The sequence below is a fragment of the Hippocampus comes genome, unplaced genomic scaffold (assembly GCF_001891065.2).
Source record: "Hippocampus comes isolate QL1 unplaced genomic scaffold, H_comes_QL1_v1.1 scaffold174, whole genome shotgun sequence".
Classification (NCBI taxonomy): Eukaryota; Metazoa; Chordata; class Actinopteri; order Syngnathiformes; family Syngnathidae; genus Hippocampus; species Hippocampus comes.
In genome coordinates this window covers 4,389,441-4,400,054 of record NW_017805983.1, presented here as the reverse complement: position 1 = coordinate 4,400,054, position 10,614 = coordinate 4,389,441, and the positions used below count along the sequence as shown (strand labels likewise).

At 41.5% G+C, this 10,614-nt stretch overlaps 1 protein-coding gene across 1 annotated transcript in view; it reads right to left on the bottom strand.

The window, feature by feature from the left end:
* Positions 1 to 9,036, bottom strand: part of ngfa (nerve growth factor a (beta polypeptide)) — a 32,579-nt gene extending 23,543 nt beyond the window's left edge. Inside the window, exon 1 of the mRNA XM_019890628.1 lies at positions 8,860 to 9,036. The gene's annotated coding sequence lies outside the window, so the exon portion shown is untranslated. The remainder of the gene's footprint in view (positions 1 to 8,859) is intronic.
* Positions 9,037 to 10,614: the final 1,578 nt, after the last annotated feature.

Sequence of the window (10,614 nt, the reverse complement as noted above, 5' to 3'; positions counted from 1 at the left end):
TGAGTGTGTGTGTGTGTGTGAGTGTGTGTGTGTGTGTGTGTGTGGTGTGTGTGTGTGTGTGTGTGTGTGTGTTTCTCGGTTAGTGTGGTTTTTTTTTTCTCTTCAATTGGTTCCCTGAAAAAAAGTATAAATTAAATTGAAGGATAGTTATTAAATTTCCTTGTGTTACCCTCTCCATGGATGTGAAATATATCTTGACACTGGCATGGATTAGGAAAAAAATGTGTCTGTAGTTGCCTTGGTGACATAAGTCATGTTGCTGTTTGAAGTTATGTACACAAATCTATCTGTCACTGTTCAATATTGTTTCTAACAATGATGAGTTTTGTTAGTAGTATGATGACAACAGTTTTAGGGCATTGAAAATTTTGCTCGACACACTGAAATGAAGTCCTCGGGCCCAACTGCTGATCGGCAACTGCCGAATTTCCACAACTGCAGTGTGATGAGTCACGTTTGATGTTTTGTGTGTTACCATGTTGTGTACTGATCATTACAGCATTCGTTATTACAGCATTCGTTATTTCGGAATTTGTCAATCGATCGGTAACATCATTGATTGGATCCGCAAAATAAGACATGACGGCACACAATCTCGTTCACTCCAGAGACGTCCTGTGATGCCATCGGTAATAATACAAGGTTTCTCAAGCATACAATATATGGTCATATTTTTTTCTTTTCAAATTTATTTACAATATTTTACATTATTTATGGGGTTTGTGTGGGTGGGTGTGTTGGGAGGGGTGTCAGAATCGGGATCGGGAATGTTTGAAAAGTTTGTGATTTTGAACCACATGAGATTAAAATAAAACATATTTTCATCACAAATGCAATATGTACTGTAGGAGAGCTCAAATGTAAATACATGTTCTGAAATGTTGGTATTGGTCCATCACTGTCAGTTTGTATTTACAACAATAACTTTATTGTAAATTACACTGAGCAAGTTTAAGAGAGTCAAAACACATTCATTTCTTTTGGCTTCCTTGAACTCCAAATTGTTCTATAGTGACCACCATTACTTGACTTTAAAGGACACACACACACACGTGCACGCGCACGCGCACACGCACACGCACACGCACACACACACACACACACACACACGAAAACTGATCTAATGCAGCAGACCACCTTGTCATGACTCTCCACTTGTCAACTGCGTTTTCCTCGCTCCCGCTGTCTTTTTCTCGGACTCCAGTCTCACTCTGCCTCCTGAAGAGCTAACCAGGCCATTTTCAATTCTGTGTGGTCTCCACATCGTTCTGTCATCTCTTCCCGCCTGCGTCCACGCCGCTGCCTCGTAATCTCCCACACCCCCAACCGTCCGTCCCCGCGTCTCGCTCCCCCTTGGAGTTGATGCCAACCACCTGTCTGCGTGGGACCTCCCAGGCCCGCACTCCATCTGTTAGCAGCAAGCCATGTTGGCCGTGTGAGCGGATCTACAGCTAAAAGACATAAAGCTCCCCAGTATGACCTGCAGCTAAGGCGCAGATGGTTTAATATTTACTGATGCGAGTGCGGGCGTCACCATGGATACATCCGACAACTATGGCTTCCTCTCCAAAACTCATGAAAGCAAGGAGAGGCAGAGAAACACTTCCTTCCTTCATTCCTTCCGTAAAAGAGGACTCTTTACTAATTTGCAGTTGTGTAGGAGTCCATTTATGAGTCATTGTCTCATGTAGTGTGCCTTCCATGTTGACATAATCCGAATAAGTGCATAATAAGCGGCTTCGCTTGTAGACTTGGGGCGAAGGAGTGTGTATGTGTTTGATGCGTATCCAACACAAACATACATATGCTTACGTCCACATTTGTCAGACTCGAACAGACAAAAATCCTTCGGAATCAGGTTCTTCTGACTACAATGAATCACGTAGTATGTAAATGATCTGACAAATACAATTTCGTAGGAAGGGAAAATGTTACCAACAACTAGGTGTGTTGTACACATGACAAAAAAAGCGCATTTACCTTTAATATTAGGTCATTCCAGGTGTAAAGGAGAACACACATGGAAAAAAAAAAACACTCAGTAGCAGCAAGTTTGTGTCATGTTCCAACAAGTAATAGGTGATTTGGAATGAAAGTGAGGCTGTGTCAATACAACTTCAGAGAAATAATTGAGAACAGAACTGCGGCACTAAACCAACGCGTTCATACCACAACAGTATTATTTGAGCTGCAAAAAAAAAAAAAAACAGCCTGCTCATTTCCACATCGGCACTGTACATCCACGCTGCCTTCATGCATGCGCACTCAGCAGGCCCGTCTGCACAGTTCGTTGCAGAGGACACGCATGGAAATGGAAACGTGCACAAACAGGAGAATATGTCTCTTTTGATCAAGCACCTGTCAAAACTGTCAGTTGCGTCGAACGCAAAGACATGCACTAAGACTACTGGTTTTGTATGATTATATTAATGCAGGTTCCAAACAGTGCAGAATGAAAGACAGGTGGAAATGGGATATAGTTCTGTTCTGTTGTGTTTACATGTGCTGCTTGTACAGTAATATTACCAAGGTAGCGTTGGACTTTTCTGTTTGTGAAATTATTACGTTTACAATTTGGACTTTGAATGTTTGTTCGGTCCATGCCGCTAGTTTGTGCATTCGGTTTTACTTGTGTCTCGTTTCGTTGCTCCCCGTGCCTAAACCAATCAGCTCCTTCCCGCCCTTGAGGTTCTTTTCATCTGTGCATCATTATTCCAGTTAATTTGAGTGTATTTAGCTCTCCTGCTTTGGCTTTGGGGTTTATCAGTTCATTGTGTATGTCCAGTTCTAGCCAGATGGTTTTTGTTGCTGCACGATCCCCAGATTGTTCTGTTTTTCTTGTTTGCATGCTTTCTTGGTTCCAACATGACATCTGCATCGCCATGGATGTGTTTGGATTCAATTTTAGAGTGCTGTTTGTATGTGTAGTTAGAATAGGTCCCCTTTATTGGGCTTTCAATATATCCCGTAATGAACATTCATTGTGGGACGTCGTATTAAAAAATAGTGAACCTTGGGTGGTCACAAAACAAAACAAACAAACAAACAAAAAAAAACAATACAATAGGCTGTATTCCATGGTGCATTTGCACCCATACAGAAAAAGGAAAAAGATACACCATGAATTTGAACCATTTGCAATACTCATTGTCACCGATAGACTCCGTCGTCAGGACACTTTCAATGGCCTGACTGAACAAAAGTAAAACCAAGCACATACTTGCACAGAACCCGTCAATGATGCACCCTGATTCCCTCGTCATTAAAGAGGCCAGGCCCTGCCTTTTAAAGTCACGCTCGACTGGTCACGATCACACGTACAACACTGTAGAACTTGGGGATGGCTAAACAAATGGCAAAAGAAAGGGCAGACAGACATACGAATGTCAAGAAAGTGCTTTGTTTGTTTTGATTTTGTAAAATACACACGATATAAGATTGTCATTGGTTTAATTGTTCAATATTATGGAAGGAATGTTTACAAAGGAGGCAATGACAAGGGCGAGCACGTACAGTAAATGTCGGATGATGTCACATGTCTCATTGGCGATCCTTTGCCACATGCTTCCCAATCCTGAGCAATCCAGATCTCACTTTTCCTCCACCGACAGCTATCGTAACCCTGAGGTCGGACTATGACCTTTGACCTGTCTGCTGAGCCCACACCCAATGCCTCAGCTGGGTCCCTTTACACCAGATGTTCCGAGCCCACTGACATTTTAGTTTATTTTTTAGTTTAATGGATATCGATGCACATTTTTCAGGACAGTCAAATAACAAACAAACCAGCAATAGTAGACAATATAAGTCTTCCATCCACTTTCCTTAGCAGCCATCCCCACTTGGCTAACGTGTGAGCGGGACCCCATGCCAGCCAACCGCAGGGCTCAGAGAGACAAACACGCTTTCGAACTCACATTCACAGCCAAGGACAAGCGAGACTCTTTTTTAACGGATCAACATAACAGCATACTCAGCTCTGGATAACCTGCTTGAATGGGGACCAGCTGTTGCTCCAATGGCATATATGACATCGTGTTTTATGGAAAATGAACTTTTACATGCAATTCATTCTAATTGAACCATTAGTCAAGTTTTTTATAATGGCCTATGTGTTGAAAGGGTACTAAAGTGGCACACAAAAACATGGAATTTACTTTTGAGGTTTGAATCCACTGCCTGATTTTTGATGAACATTTGGACCTTTACGCTACAGTTTTTTCAGAAACAAAATGACAATCAGGATCATCTTTATTGGCCGAGTAAGTTTGAAACTTGTCTGCAGTAATTTGAACCACTCTGGAATACCAACAAACAAGAAACTGGAACAAAATGAACAATTTGGATGCACAGAGTCATCACTCAATTTGAAGCGACCAGCAGTGTAGAAATAATACCCCAACAATTGACCGTGACTTTTAATGTTGGTTGGTATTATTTATGGTAGTACACGGAGAGCCAAGTATTTTTTCAAGGTGGTACTTTGTGTAAAAAGCAACAAATACATACATTTGTACACTAATGAATTGTTTGTAAAGGTTTTTGTTGTCTTACAAAAAATGCTCGTTGGAATGCATGAACGTGCCTCAGACGGAATCGTTTCTTCAGAAAGCTTGAGGCAATTAACACACGAGATGTTGTTTTGGTAGCCAGCGCTGCTGTTAAGGAAACATTGAGGGCACAGTGTCTGGTTAAAAGCAAAGCGACGCAAAAAATAATAACGCAGCGGTTGAAGTTATCAACACTCTTGAGACTTCACGCTGACACTTTAGCAAGTTGGGGTCGTTTATTTGAACACATCCTGAAGTTTGTCAAACTGGGCTGAGCTGGAAAGTCGAATGTTCTCAGAATGAGAGCACCTAGAAGACAATTCAAAATGAAAATGACATTGCGGTTTTCTATACTGTCGTTTGATGTCAAAGGCTTTTGAAGAGTGGAGAATAAGAGGATAATTCAAAGTCGTTAAGTGATCAAGTGAGGAAAAGTAATCAGACAACAGTTTATGCTGGGAATTTCCGCTGCCAACTGGCACTGTCCCAGATGTCAAACTGGCTGGTGGCACTGTTTGATCAAAAGGCCCTCATGTGACGATTGTTTATGGAACGCATTTGCCATTTGCTGGACTGCTTCATGCATGCAAAATTTGCAGTTAAGTTCACTGTTCTAAATCGGCTTGACTACCAGTATGGCCGTAAGTGTTTTACATTCCAGACACTGTTAAAGCATAATTACTACGTCAACCAAGTTGACCAAAATACATTTTTATGAGCTTGAGTTTTCAGTATTTTAAATCAGATGTAAAAACATCTGACTTTTTACAATGAAGCAGTAAAGTTTTTGTTTTTTTTAATTGGAGTTTATATTCCAGAGATAATACAGCTACTTTTTTGTTGCTAATTTATTTGTTGGAATGTGTAAGTGTAGCTTTCAGAGTTTGCTTGAGGTTGTCTCTGGGCCTGAGGTGAAATAGCCACAGTTCAACTGAGAGTCCAGGAGTGTTATCGCAGTTTGTCTCCTGCCCAGGTGTCCTGTACTGTCTGACTGCTCACACCGTTCCATCCTCATCTTTTATTTTTGCTGTGCGTAATCTGACTGTGCAGGTTTGTGTGCATGAGTGATCACTGTGCACTGGAAAAAAATGATGGCTGAATTTACTGAATTTTATGTCTTCAAGTTGAGCTACGCAAAATAAAATCATCCAAAGCCAGATGATTTTTTTATATATAAACTATACATCTACTTAAATCAAATGTATCTGATTCAGATGATGTTGTTTTGTGTAACCACTTGACGAAATTCTTCAGTGTGGCCATGACTTTCAAATCTTAAAAAAAAAAAAAAAAAAAAAAAAAACTTACCGTACTAAAAATGGACCCAGAATGAATTTTTTCCGTCCCTCATCCAGTTCAGGATCACCAAAATTTGAATCACCCTAGCAAACAACTTCAGTCATCCCGCGCAAAAATGTACTGCGATTTAACCGTTGTGCGTCACACATTGCAGACTCATATACTAAGTGCGAGTCAATAACAAAAAAAAGTGCATAAGATATCGGGAGTGTCCACAGTTTGGCGTCAAAGCAGCTAAAGTGCCATTTGCAAATTAAAACTGTCTTAAGTTACGCAACTGCATGTCTACGGTCAAGTAAATAATGTTCGCAAATATAATATAGCCAAGTGCTTAGGACATGGCGAATAGAAACACAGCTGCTTGTGCACTTTAATTCACTGGATTCAGCAAACACTAACAAAATACAGTAAACACAAGCACATTCTTCCACGACCTGCTGATGGCCTCAACTCACTGGAGTAGCTCACGTTTAGCCACTTAATACCCAGGCAATTCTACCTACACATTTGCTGAATGTCACCTTTAAAGACACACGCAGGTCCGGCGTCACAGATACTATCGTGTGAAACATGAGGAGTCCTGTACATCACGTGTATATATTGTCTATGGAGCTTTTAAAAAAACATAGCTACACAAATAATAAAATACACATTTTAGCCACTACTTTGCGATTTCCACTGTTGTGGGCATGGTAAATTCACCTTGAAAGTGATCTTTTAAAAGATAGGAAAACTCAAAGATCAGTGGTGTCTGGAGACAGATTGGAAGATTTTCTCTCTTTCCACGACCCTCCCACCGCCTCACATGCAAGCACAGGGAAAACTCTAATTCAACTTCAAAGGAAACCTGAGCTGGTCATGAATAATCAGACATACCTGTATTTGTCTGCAGTGGAAAACTGTCCATCTGCCTTCCATGCACACACCAAGTGCGTGTTTGTGTTGACTGCAGTTGAGAACTGAATAATGAACTGACAGCGATCATGCAAACAACCCAATCGATGAATAACTGTTTGACTTGTAATATACAAAATAAGTTTTGAGAAGGTCTTAGGCCTGCAGCTTGCCAACTTAGTGGGCTCGTGACAGCTTGCAAAATAAGCGCAAAGAGAAAAGACCATTTAAAAGCAGATTGTGAGTTTCGGCTAACTTATTCATTTTATGTTTACATGAATCTTTTTTTCTTTCTTTTTATTATTATACACCACTCAATCAAGGAATTCACACTCTGCTATATGTTTTTGTTTCATGTCCCACAAAGAAGCAGACCTTCGGTCACTCGACCATCATCCAAGTGAGCCACAGCCACCGGGTTATTTCGAAGGGTTAAAAGTCAGGGCTTGTAAGTTCTTCTGCACCAAACTCATCCAACTAACTTGACATAGGACTTCGACAAAATGCTCCCACAAATATGGAAGTCTAAAATATGATCAAGTGATGCAAAAAAGTAACATCCATTTGCTTCTGTGTGGCTCTAATGACAAAACACAATCTCTTCACTTGGTCCAGAGAGAGGAACTCTGGATGTCACCATCTGGTAAACTCACTCATGGACAATGTGAGACTTTAGTGTGAAGTTACAGCAAGACTGCATAGCTTTCGCTTGCTCATTTAGAAGAAAGATTTGGAGGTAGTAGGTATACCTTTATAGAAAGTACCATAGCTTCTCAAGAAACATTAATGGCTGACTTATGGGTGGATGTCAGTGTGGGCTATTGTCGTCATTATATATGTGCAATAGTACCAGGCAGTTGAAACAGACAACATCAGCACACACACACACACACACACACACACGCACACACACACAATAAGAATAATCTCCACCTTGAAAAAGAGTTTTAATGGTACGAGAAATCATTCAACAGTTTTTGTTGTTGTTGTTGATGTTGTTGTTTTTGCTTTGAAACACAAGCAGCTATTTGAGAGACCAATGAACTGCTTGTTTTTTGGGTGGGGGCCGGAACGGATTAGGGGTTATTTCTATGAATTTCAATAGGGGAAGATGATTTGATTAACACTTGCATCTCAAGGTAGGCGTGTACAGTATACGATATATTTAAGAGGTCATCAATGGTTGGAAGAAGGCCTTTGATTTGTAATAACTGCTGGAAGATTTACAGTAAATTCGGGTCCCAGGTAACATTCCTCTCCTGTCAAAGCCAGAAAGGAATTCCCTGCTTGGAGTGGCAGGCATGAGGTCTCACACACACACACACACACGTGCGCGCGCTCGCGCACACACACACACACACACACACACACACACACACACACACACACACACACACACACACACACACACAAACACACACACACACACGCGCACACACACGCTTGTACACACGTAGATGGGACCACATTCATCTAGTATACCTGTCGAGGTATCAACAATGATGGTCAGCACAGGGTTTTGCAGCTTGGCCCCGCCCCGAAAAGCGTGAGGGGGAACCTCAACAGCACATTTCAGATGGGACATTGGAGCTCATCCCAATCTACAAGCCCTTCAAGGCTTGTGTAACATGAGCAGCGAGGCAGACAGATAGAAAGGTGGGAGGGGGGGGGAACAGACTGATAGAAAAAAAGGGGTGAGAGAGAAAGAAGGTAACCTGATGTCTCAGGGGTTTTCAGAACACTCAGCTGCTTCCAGTTGAAGTTTGGAGAACCTCCTTTGCTCCAAGCATACTCTGAACCAGTCTCTCGTTTGCCAATTTGCACTCTTCTAGTTGACTTATTTGTCTCAATCTGACTTCCAGGAAACCTTAACTTCATCACCCCACCCACTTTTCATTAGTAAGTAATTGGTATGCCTCACGTGTTTGAGGTGAATTTGTTTTTCTCCCATCAGCCGAATGTTCACGCTGGCCTCAATGTCAATTCAGAGGCTCCGCTTTCACTTAATAACAGGTGTTGAGAAGGGGTAAAGTCAACATCGCTGGAAAAACTCTCTCTTGCTTTGGGCTATCCAATATCCACACCACACGTGCTTATATTTATATGAAAAACTCACCACCGTTAGTGCTGCTTCTCCTTCTTTCCCCAGTGGGTGAAAATTTCCAGAAAAAGTTATTTTGATATTCCACCACACTCTCCTCCCAAAATTATCCCAAAGTCAGATCCTGCTCCTGTTTTCAAAGCCGCGTATCCAGGTCTGGCGCCATTCACGTCAGTGTGTCTTTCTCCCACACGCTTGGAAAATGGATTGATCTAAAACTTTAGTAACAAGAGTCCCAATACTGCTCCCTCCCTCCTGGTGTTCCTCACTGCAGGTCCTAGTGCCGTCTGCTGCTACATGGAGGGGAAAGGAAAATACAGTGGTGAGATGTAGAAACAGCATTTACCAAAATGCACAAATGTCCAAACATTCCCAAGTAAAATGCACTTTGACAAAAGTAAAAATGTGAAAATCACCGGTTAAAAAGTACTTAGCACAACAAACCAGTGCTTGCGAGCGCCAACTTTGACAGAAGAGGCCTTCATATCTATTACTTTGCTTTGACACTACACTCATTAAATTAAGAATTGAACTGATCTCAATGTTAGTGTATCGCTTTGGTGACATGGTGATATTTATGGAAAGCTACTGTCCATTCCTTACGAGTGGAGAGGAAATCAAAGGACTCAAGCATCAAGTTTCATTTTCAGATTATACTTGTCCACAGTAACAGGGGGAAAATGGTGTGTTGAGTCTACTCAATTTTAAGTAGATGATCAGCCTACTGAAAGAATGTAATTCAGTTTTATTTCATGCACACCCAATGAAATAAAATGGAATAAATTCAACAAAACCTTTTTCAATGTCATAATTTTCATGAGTGCACTGAATGATACAAAAGCAAAAAAAAAAAAATAATAAAACAAGAGGAGAACGTTTGCCTTGATCCTTTGCAACAGATGTTGATGAAGTGCTTGCATGTTTCTACGTGTTGTTTTGTTGTTTGCGTTGTTTTTAACCCTTGAATTCCACATTTTCTTATTCTTGAATTATGACAGTCAGCCACAGTATGAAATGCGTTTTTCAAAAGACCTTTCCAGATGGGCACATTTGGTGTGGACTGTAACAACTATGTCAGAAATGTGATGCAACATTCATGCAGTCAGAAAATAAAGACCAGTAGTTACACCCAGCTCCTCGTTGATGGCAAATAGAGACAGCAGCAAAAAAAGTTAACCCACACCCCTCTGATATCCACTCACCCAGGGTAGCTCTAAGGCACACCCGGCATTGACTCGGGCATCTAGACTGTGCTCTATACAGCAGGGACACTTCTTTCTTGTTGTGGCATCTTTATTTTGTCACTCTCCTCTCTTGTTTCGAAGTGCTTCTGTCTCGCCCGGCTTCTTTTTGACCCGAACCGTACTTCTGGCAGAGCCGTTGGCACTGACAGAGTAGACAGTCATACTACCCCCCTTTTCCCTGACAGATAAAAAAATGAAAGAAAGGAAGGATTGTGTGTCAGTGCCATCCCTTTCTCCTCCCCTTGAGAGCAAAGAATTCCTTCAATCTTCACATGATGTGTTGATCCTGTTTTGGTGTTGATGGGAAAACTTTATTGGGTGCAAACTTGCACCGGCCAAAAAAACCCAAAAACGGATGCTAACGTGCGGGTTGTGTCTTTCTTTGTATCTGTTTCAGAATGTTGAGCCACATATCTGAGTTCAAACGCCAGTGAGCATTTTCCTAATGCCCAAGCTCGTGTCGCTGTCAGATTTGTCTAGGCCCTTGTTATAGGGATGAGCGCTGAAAGGGGAAACCCCCAGATAG